The sequence below is a fragment of the Pocillopora damicornis genome, chromosome 14 (assembly GCF_964200805.1).
Source record: "Pocillopora damicornis chromosome 14, jaPocDami1.2, whole genome shotgun sequence".
NCBI classification, from domain to species: Eukaryota; Metazoa; Cnidaria; class Anthozoa; order Scleractinia; family Pocilloporidae; genus Pocillopora; species Pocillopora damicornis.
The window spans coordinates 5,608,371-5,617,500 of record NC_142683.1 but is presented as its reverse complement, the minus strand read 5'-3'; the positions used below and the strand labels follow the sequence as shown (position 1 = coordinate 5,617,500).

At 38.9% G+C, this 9,130-nt stretch overlaps 1 long non-coding RNA gene across 1 annotated transcript in view; it reads left to right on the top strand.

Moving 5' to 3' along the window:
- Positions 1-8,863, top strand: part of LOC149034149 (uncharacterized) — a 17,956-nt gene extending 9,093 nt beyond the window's left edge. Inside the window, exons 2-3 of the long non-coding RNA XR_016182841.1 lie at positions 8,504-8,636; positions 8,728-8,863. This is a non-coding gene — a long non-coding RNA (uncharacterized LOC149034149). The remainder of the gene's footprint in view (positions 1-8,503; positions 8,637-8,727) is intronic.
- The last annotated feature ends 267 nt before the right edge of the window (positions 8,864-9,130 follow it).

The following is a 9,130-nucleotide window of genomic DNA, read 5'->3' as shown; positions in this document are numbered from 1 at the left end:
GCCTCACTTTTTCAAAAATTTACCTTGAATTTGATCGGTTTTGGCGTGTTTGATTTAGGCGAACCGATAAGGTGTCATTCAAGTCTTCCTGTTTCCTTGATTGACACGTGATGTTTACAAAAGTCGCCTTGATAGATAAGATAGAGTTAATATACATGGCTGTGGTATTTGTTTTTTGCTGAGTTCCGTAGTTTTTTGTAAATTGTCCTCCAAAGTTGTATGAAATTAAAGTCTTGAAAAGTGTCACGACAAGCCTTCGCTCGAGTGAAATTTAATTTCCGTAAAACTCTGAAAAATAAAGAGATCCGATCAAACTGATTGTGGTTTTAGTAAAGGTACATGAATGTCTTACAACACACGAGAAATGAGCGAAATCCGTGTCTCAAGCAAAATCGACCGGACCGCTCTTACAGAGACACTCTCTAAGGGGCCAACAGCTTGAGTGCAAAAGTCAATAGAAAAATTGTTCTCAGCAAAAAAGTTAATATACCTGTGAAAAGTTCTTTGAAGTTTTTTGAAGGTCTAATTGGTTTCAACGGATGATTAAATACAGATGTCTTCTTTTGATAGAAGTGAGCTGCCAAGACACAAAGACTATCGTTTCACAAGAACAACGGCTTAATAACTGTTTTCATATGATTGTCTTTAAGGAGCAGTTACCGTTGTAATTGCAACCACAGTTTAATATTATGTTGACAACATCTGTTGGCTGAACTAACAGCTTTTCAAGTAGCAAGACGGAAAGAAATTGTGTCGAGACCTTTGTTTAAACGTTGTCTTTCGAGCAGTGATCATGAGTTTCGCCATCCATCCATTTGCTGAATCGTTTTCTTTATTTTCGGATGTGTCGAATGGATCTTCAAATTGGACAAACAGCAATGCTACGGTTCTTCGACCACTCGGAAACCAGATATTAGTCAAGGAGCCGTTAGCTTCAGCGGTTTTTAAAGTTCTAGCTTTGGCAATCGTCATAATTCTATCCCTGGTTGGGAATTTCCTCACAATTTCCTCAGTTTATCAGAATATTAACAGACGAATGCGAACTCTGAGCAACTATCTGATTGTGAATCTAAGTGTGGCGGATCTGCTTGTTACTGTATGTAACATACCACGTATTATTTCCATATTGTTGATGGGTTACGAGTGGTTGATAAGAGGAAAGTTTGCTCTTTTCTTGTGTAAAGTCACCAGCGCTGTACCTTTTGTTGCTTTGCTCGTTTCTACTTTGAGTTTTACGTTTATCGCTTTGGATAGATTCTTAGCAGTATTTTATCCACTCCGACGCCCCATGACCAAAAAAATTATGGTTGGAAAAATCGCCTTCACATGGATTCTGTCATGCTGTTGCTACGCTCTGGTATTCCATTACGCAACGCTGGTAGAAATAAATGGAAAGACATACTGTGCTAACCGTATTGTGAGAGGTCTTTTGAAATCACAGGAAAATTTCCGTACTTACTTGATCTGCGACTTTATTCTCGTGACTGGAATACCGATTGCTACGACCACAATATTGTACATTGTAATTGGGGTGAAAATGTGCACTCGAGTAACTCCAGGGAATCAAACTGCCGCCAATGCTGCCCGGAATCGTACAGTTAATCGTAAGGTGATATCTATGCTTGTTGCAGTCCTCATTGCATTCCGCATTTGTTGGATGCCAACTTGGGTTGCCTTGGCCTGTTTGAATGTGCCACCACCGAGAATGTGCCACAATGATGACTTCGCTTACATCAGGTATTTCCTGTCCTACTCAAACAGTGCAGTGACACCGTATATCTACCCTGTTTTCAATCAGAGTTTTCGAGAAGGTTACCTGCATGCTTTGAGGCAAATTGCTTCATGCTGCTGTTTTCGGAAGATTTGTCAACGCTGCGGCAATAATCAAGTGCTCCCGTTAGAAGAACGAACGACAGCTACTACTGCTTCTAGAACGAACAGAACGCGCTTTGATACCACTGAGCTGTGAGATCCTAATAAGAACCTGATGACATATGCAAGACAAAAACTAGTATAAAGATTCTAAGTTGAACTTTTGAAGAGCCTTTTAAACACTTTGAGATTATCTTAGTTTCTATTGTATGACGGTAGCCTATTCCACAGCTTGCAAGCTATAAATGGATGTGATTTATGCATCCACTTAACAAACTTAGCGGAAAGTTAAACTGACACGAGCGACTTAGTCCTTTCAAAGATCGTATCTCTGCCAATACTGTCCATAGGGATTTACCTGATGGTAGTAATAGGATCGACCTTACCCCGCAGCCAATTTTTGTCAGTAGAAAACTAGACCTTACAAGACCTTAGGCCAAAGGAAGTCAAGCCTTCCATTGTGAATCAACACTGAGTTGTTTAACACTTGTCATGTGATCTGTGCGATGCAGATCATGTCGATGACACAGCCCGACACTGTTTTATAACGCGTTGCTGAACAGTAAAATAAACAAAAAAGAAATAACAACAAAATAATCACAGCTTTAAATTTCGGGTGGAATTACACGCGCCAACTCCCCGCATGGTGTTGTTTGACAATTGGGCATAAGCAAGAGACCATAAGCTCGTGGACAAAAGTAACAACCTTCCTATCGATCCACTAGAGTCCTTTATTTGGTCAGATGTTCTTTGATATTTGATATTCCAAATTAAGGCTGTTGGCAATTAGGCTAACAAAAAAGCGAGTTAGGCCAGAATTGATTAAAAAAAAAAGGGAGTGCCTCAAAGGCCGACAAGGCGAAATTTGGAAACTTTTGTGTTCGAGCGAGTGGGTAGTTGGTATTCGCCTTTAGGGGTAGCAATTTGAAGAGATCGTCAACTTTTATTGAATTTATTGGCCCTCGAGTGGCGACGGTTGGTTCTCAGGGCCGGTTCCGACCTTCCTTCCCCACCGCACAACACGCGGTTGTGCGGTAGGGAGTCGACAAAATAGCGTTAAAACGGTCTGAAGCGACAAGGCGGCAACGGAGTAAAGGTAAGGAGAATTAACACGTTACATTTCTTGTTTCATTATCATTTCTATTTGTTTTTGTTTTTGTTTTTTCTTTTTCTCTGCTCTTAAAATTCATTTTCTACTCATGTTGATGGCCTTTAAACCTAAAAATCACACAGTGTACCCCAGGGCCGCCGCGCTTAGACCTGTCACGCTAAGTGACCCATACACCACCACCCTGATACTCCGCTGGCTGTAGAGAAACAAAGGCCTGAAAAACATGGCGGATCTTTCGAAAGATCTCCCTCTCACGTTTCGTATTGCAGAACCAAGCGATTTTGACGAAATTATAAGGTTATCAAATGAAGTTTTCCCAAGTGGAAATGACTATCTTCAGCACAAGATCAATAAGTGGCTTCAGATGAACAATTTGGCCATATTGCTTGCATTTGTCGATGAGAAGTTAGTCGGGTTACAAGCTTGCTTCATCGTGGATGAGGGACAAACATTTGTTCGTCAGGCGATGCGGTTCGCTCCAGACTTACAAGGCAGAGGTCTCTCGCGAAAACTTTCGCAAGCCATGGATGCCTACGTTCGGAAGAACTTCCCAAGTGTTCGGAGGTTGCGTTTTTCGAACTATGTTTATCGCGAATATTCGTCTGCTACGAAGATGGTTCTAGAGTTGGATAAGTTAGGGTACAGAGTGGAGCACTTACCGCTTGATCCTCACATGCCTTGCTCAGTGAAAAATTCAGAGCTCGTTTCATGTTCTAAGAAATATTTCTCAGAAGTCATTCTGTCTCGCGCATTTTCACACAAACTCTTCCCACTTAATGTCCTAATTGTTGACTGGTGCCCTTTCGAGGCTCTCTGTTCAAATATCGATTACATTTTACAAGACGACGATTTATTACTGACCGAAAGATGTGACGAATACGAGATGCCGAGGTCTTTTAGCTTTGGTCGGCTGTCACCGAAAGCAAAAGTTAAGGTGTGGATCGTGTCAGTGTATACTGACGACCCAAGGCTATTTGAAGCTCATGTTATTCAACAGTACTACGACGCTTGCAAGATTATCAAGGAAGAATTTACTTTTGTGTCTTTCCATGACAAAGGGCTGAGGAACCTTGGAAAAAAGACACTGGAAGAGAAACTAAACTTGCAGCATGATGAGTTTTATATGAATGAATCTCTTTTCTTGTATGAAAGGGATTTTGGTATGATAGATTCAGGCAATGTTTGTGAGGGAAAACAACTGTGAAGGACACAAATAGAATTATTTCAAAACTCAGCATTGCTAATGTGCAATGAGAAAGTTATTTAAATATTTATTTAGTTCTCAACCACAATTGTTTTCATTAGATAGCATTTTCTGTTGCACTGTCACTGTGCAATCACCTGAAAAATGTGGTGAGCATTCAAACTCATAGGTTGCTATGATGTTTGAAAGTGAAAGCCCATTGTGTATGCAGGAATACTGAAAATAAATTAATGGCTGGTGACGATGGAAATCTTGATCGAACTGAGCTACTGTTTCAGGCCGAAAGCTTCCTTCTCTAGTGATTCTAATTCATCAGCCATGAACGCGGCTAATGCTGAATTCTAAGATTCTGAACACCCCACCGCCATATAAAATTGTCTGTTCTTAGCTGCCTTCCATCTTGAAGGTATCAGGGGTTGTTGGAGGGGAAAAAGTTAACACTAAGGCGATACAATTTGGAAACCTTCTAAGCCACTCCTTAACTGTTGATGTAACGTAATAATTAATCACTGATGACATCCTAATGACACCAATTGTGGTTTCACGTGAGAAACTTTGAGACGCGGTTTAGAAGAACAGCATCGGTAGTTTGACGCCAGCTCGGCTCATTGGGTTCATAATTAAAACATTGTGGAGTATAAACATCAACTTACGCCAAATAACTTTGAGCTTCCACAATGACACATTCGACCTGTCATACGCTTAAATTAAGGCAATAACTGACTAAAGATAATTGTGTTAAATCAGCCGTCACTGAGATACCTAAGAGTTTTTACTTTGAAAATCATGTACTTTTGCACCCATCCAGTGTATTTTATTACTTCATCTTTACACCACACGACTACTAGCTTCCACAGACATATCTGTTCAACCTTATTAAGAAACAAAATTAATAAGATACCTTTAGTTTCATTCCTTAAGATTGATACCTTTCTTCAATTGACGTGTATGCATCATTCAAGTGATTACTTTGAAATAGGTGTCGATATTGACCACATCCACTCAGCAGTTATTCACGAGGGGGCGTTGGGTCTTCCTGGAGTTTAACATTCTCGCAAATTATTCTATCATTAGTATAAATGCAGAACAGCGGTTTAATACAAAACTTGCTCAGAGCGTTAGAAAATCCCTAACAGTTGGTTTTAGGCTAAGTTATATTTTAAATGATATATATTTGTTTCCATCTGAACTTTGTGATTAAAATAAACAGCAGAGTTTGGCTGAGAGACAGTCGATATTTGCTGGTCTAACGATCTCACAGTTATCTGATATACAGCACGCATTTTGTTACATAGAACAAATTCAACTTCAAAATCTGAAACACTCCGAAGGTACTCTAGTTCTAGATTAAATAAAGGTAGAACTGAATTAGACTAATGCATAAAGTTATGAACAGATCATCTTCAACTTCCACTGAGTGATTCAAAGAAGACACGCCTCGTTTCATTTTCAATTTCAAAACATAGGCATAGGAATTTTAAAGAAGTTCTACCCTGATTTGTGCACAATTTCATTTTAGGATTAGGATTTGATGAACTCTTCAGAAACGAGGCTCAATACCTTTTTTTATTATTTTGTTCGCTACTGGAGCTTGATTGAAATAGAAAGAACAGCTCGAACGCGGAGCAGAAGTCCCTCTGTCAAGCACATAAATATCAAAGAGCACTTGTTTACAACTTTGGAAGAGCAAAGCGTCGTTCGGAAGTAATTATCACAAAGACCATAACACAAAGGGAAGTTTTAAAATAGAAACAGGAAACAGGCAAAACAGACCAGTTAAGAACACGAAGAAACTTTGAATAAATCCATTATTTTACATGGGAAAATGAATTATTTTCAAACTCCTTAAAAGTTCTGTAAATATCTTTACTATTTGATAAACCCACTGGTCAGGGTTAATTGGTAATCGGAATTAATCATAAGAAAGCCAAATTTTAATTTATTCACTTGGCGTCGATTCAAATTACCGGAAACTTTGTGATCAAAGTGTATATCTCAAAATTTAAAACGAAGGTTCAGACGCCTTTTTGTTTGAAAGCTTGGTAGTTTATTGGAAAAAATCTTCCTTCTAGGTCGAGAAAACAAAGTACTGATCAATACTCAGACAATACTATTTGAACATGAGCAGTACGCCTCGTGAATCATTAATGTAACAAATAAATACCTGCCAGAGGGAAATATCACTCAATGGAAAAATAACAGAAAAAAATAGGACAGTTTGACTTAGAGTAGTCTCACGCGAGTAACTGTATGACGCGGCTCTTGATAAACTGCGTCGGTATTTTGGGTTAACAAACAGAAGAATAACTGACACCAGTCGTGTTTTCAGATTTTGTAGCTGGGCAACCTAGGGCTGCGCACATTCGCCCCGTCCTTAAGGAGCTACACTGGTTACCTGTGGAGCAGCGAATTACCTTTAAAGTATTACTGTTAACTTTTAAAGCTCTCAATAATCTGGCGCCTCCGTATTTAAGTCAACTTATAGTCCCATATAACCCTACAAGAAATCTTAGGTCTGCTGGCAAACATTTATTAGAAGTACCGAATGTGCGCCTGAAGAGCTATGGGGACAGGGCCTTTTCGGTCGCTGCCCCAAAGCAATGGAATGATATTCCCTTAGACATTAAATTAAGAGGATCAGTTGATGTTTTTAAATCTAGATTGAAAACTTATCTTTTCAGACTCGCTTTCATTTGACTTTTTGTTTTAGTGTTATTGTTAGTTAGTTATTTTCTTTTTTGACTGTAAAGCGATATAGAGCTTTTGTATATACCGCTATACAAATAAAGTTATTATTATTATTATTATTTACATTTGCATCGAAATTCCTGTCCTGTTTCTATTGGCCAGTGGACTTCATTACTTGATGTGTGCACATTTGATACTCTCAGACTTTTCATTACATGTTAATGTGATCCACATGGGACTAGTTTATGAAGGGAGCGGGGAGGTATAGTCTTCACATTGGAGTCTCGGCTTCGGAAAGAAATGGAAATGAGGTTTTTTTTGTTTCCATTCATTGAAATTGCAAAATGGATTACAGCAGGGGCTCGCTTATCTATCTTCCGCAGCTGGACTTTGACGATCCAGAAAAATTAAAACCCTGTAAATTTTATTACTAGGTCATGCATCCCACTCAATTCCACTTTTTTACAGTTGATCAGTCACAGTCGTTAATTATTGGCAGCTTTGACAACATTACACAATGAAAAGATTCTTAAGTTGCTTAATATTAGTTTCACTTGGTTAACCCTTTTATTGCAACTGTAACCAACAATAAATTTGTAAAGCGAGACACGTATCAATATTTTGGCTGTTAAAAATATGAAACAAATATTGATGGAAAATTCGAGTCCGTTACACAATCAGCCCTTGTCGAAAAAATATTTACAAAACCTCCGATCATTTCGTGCGAAAAGGGAAAATCCCTTAAAGATGTGCCTGTGAGAGCAAAATTACAATTTGAAGGCAATAATGCGACGCGACCACAAAAGCCACATAGGGAGTCCTTGCCGGTCTGTCTTTACCTTTATTCTCATGTTCATACACTTCTGATATAAAATACTCAAAATAAATGGAATATAGTTCGGACTTAGCTTCCAAAGTCTCAAACTCACTGAAATAAGTTGACGTTAACTTAAATAAAAACGTTGTTGATGTATGAAGTCATGATAAGATATTGTGTAGAACTTTCAAATAGTTTAGAATAGACGGACACTGTTCCCTTTTATTCCAATGATGATAATAAAAAAAAATTAATGAATGGCCGGGGGGGCTTACACTGGTATTTGTGTTCATTTTGAGGTTGAAGTTTAAATTTCATAGCAATAAGTCCATTCTGTTCAAAGCCTTGGACTTACTTGGCATAGAAATTTCTCACAACCAAGGGAGCTGCAAAATGGAACATTCTTTTCGACTGATTATGTCAGCAGACACTGTGAGTGTCGCTTAAATGCATCTAGGCTGTCAATTTCAATAGACGTGTTCATTGGAGCAATTAACAGGTGCTGTAAAAGGACGCCCCGTGAAAACACTGACAAACAAAGAAAGACACTCGAGCAAACAATGAACTTTAAGCCCCTTTGATCAGATTGATAACCATCTTATAGCTTCGCACATATCTTTAGTGCACCAGAAACTCACTGCATCTCGAACAGTGTGGTTCATTTGACGCACAGTTATTTACAAAATCTTGTGCGACTGGAAACTCGAGCGAAAGTAAGAGAGGCAGTTACTATTCGTTCTTCTCTCGTTTTCCAATCGCTTTTGCTTTACATCAAGACATTGTTTTTTACTAATTGGTTTTTGTCTTTCAGACAATCATGGCTGCTTTGTTTCGTTTGTGTTTGATCTTGGTTTTGTTGGGAGCTGTTCAAGTACTGGGTGCACGCCCTGGCCAAAAGCACAGACATATGAGCCGTCTGCATTCTTATTTCTAGCGTCAGCATGGTGAGCTTTTTGTTTTTAATCAACTGAAGTCAAAGATTTGTACAAGATTAAGGGTAAGGCTACAAGGACGTGTTCACACTTTTGTTTCCAGTCGTCATCTGTGGCTCGTTGCTTGGTAGCGGAGTATGTGTAAAACACAATGAGCCTTGCCCTCCCTTCTCCAATGAGGAATGTAGAGATCACCTATGCCCATTGGGCTCAGGAAAGCGTGCCCTGGTGCAGGGTAAGTATATAATGATTTGTGTTCCTGTTGGACAGTTTTATATATGATCCTGACTGTAAAGTTTCGTATCATTTCGCTTATATTCTTACATACACCGAAGGTTCGCTTCGCATTTTCAACGTATTAGCGATGTGATTATTTCTGAGGAAAATATACATATGTGTGTGTTTTTTTAATCGTCTCTCTAAATAACACTTTTTTCCATTTTTCCAGCAAATGATAAACCTTTTTGATGATGAGAGTGTTGCCTGATTGGCTCTCCAACCGTAGC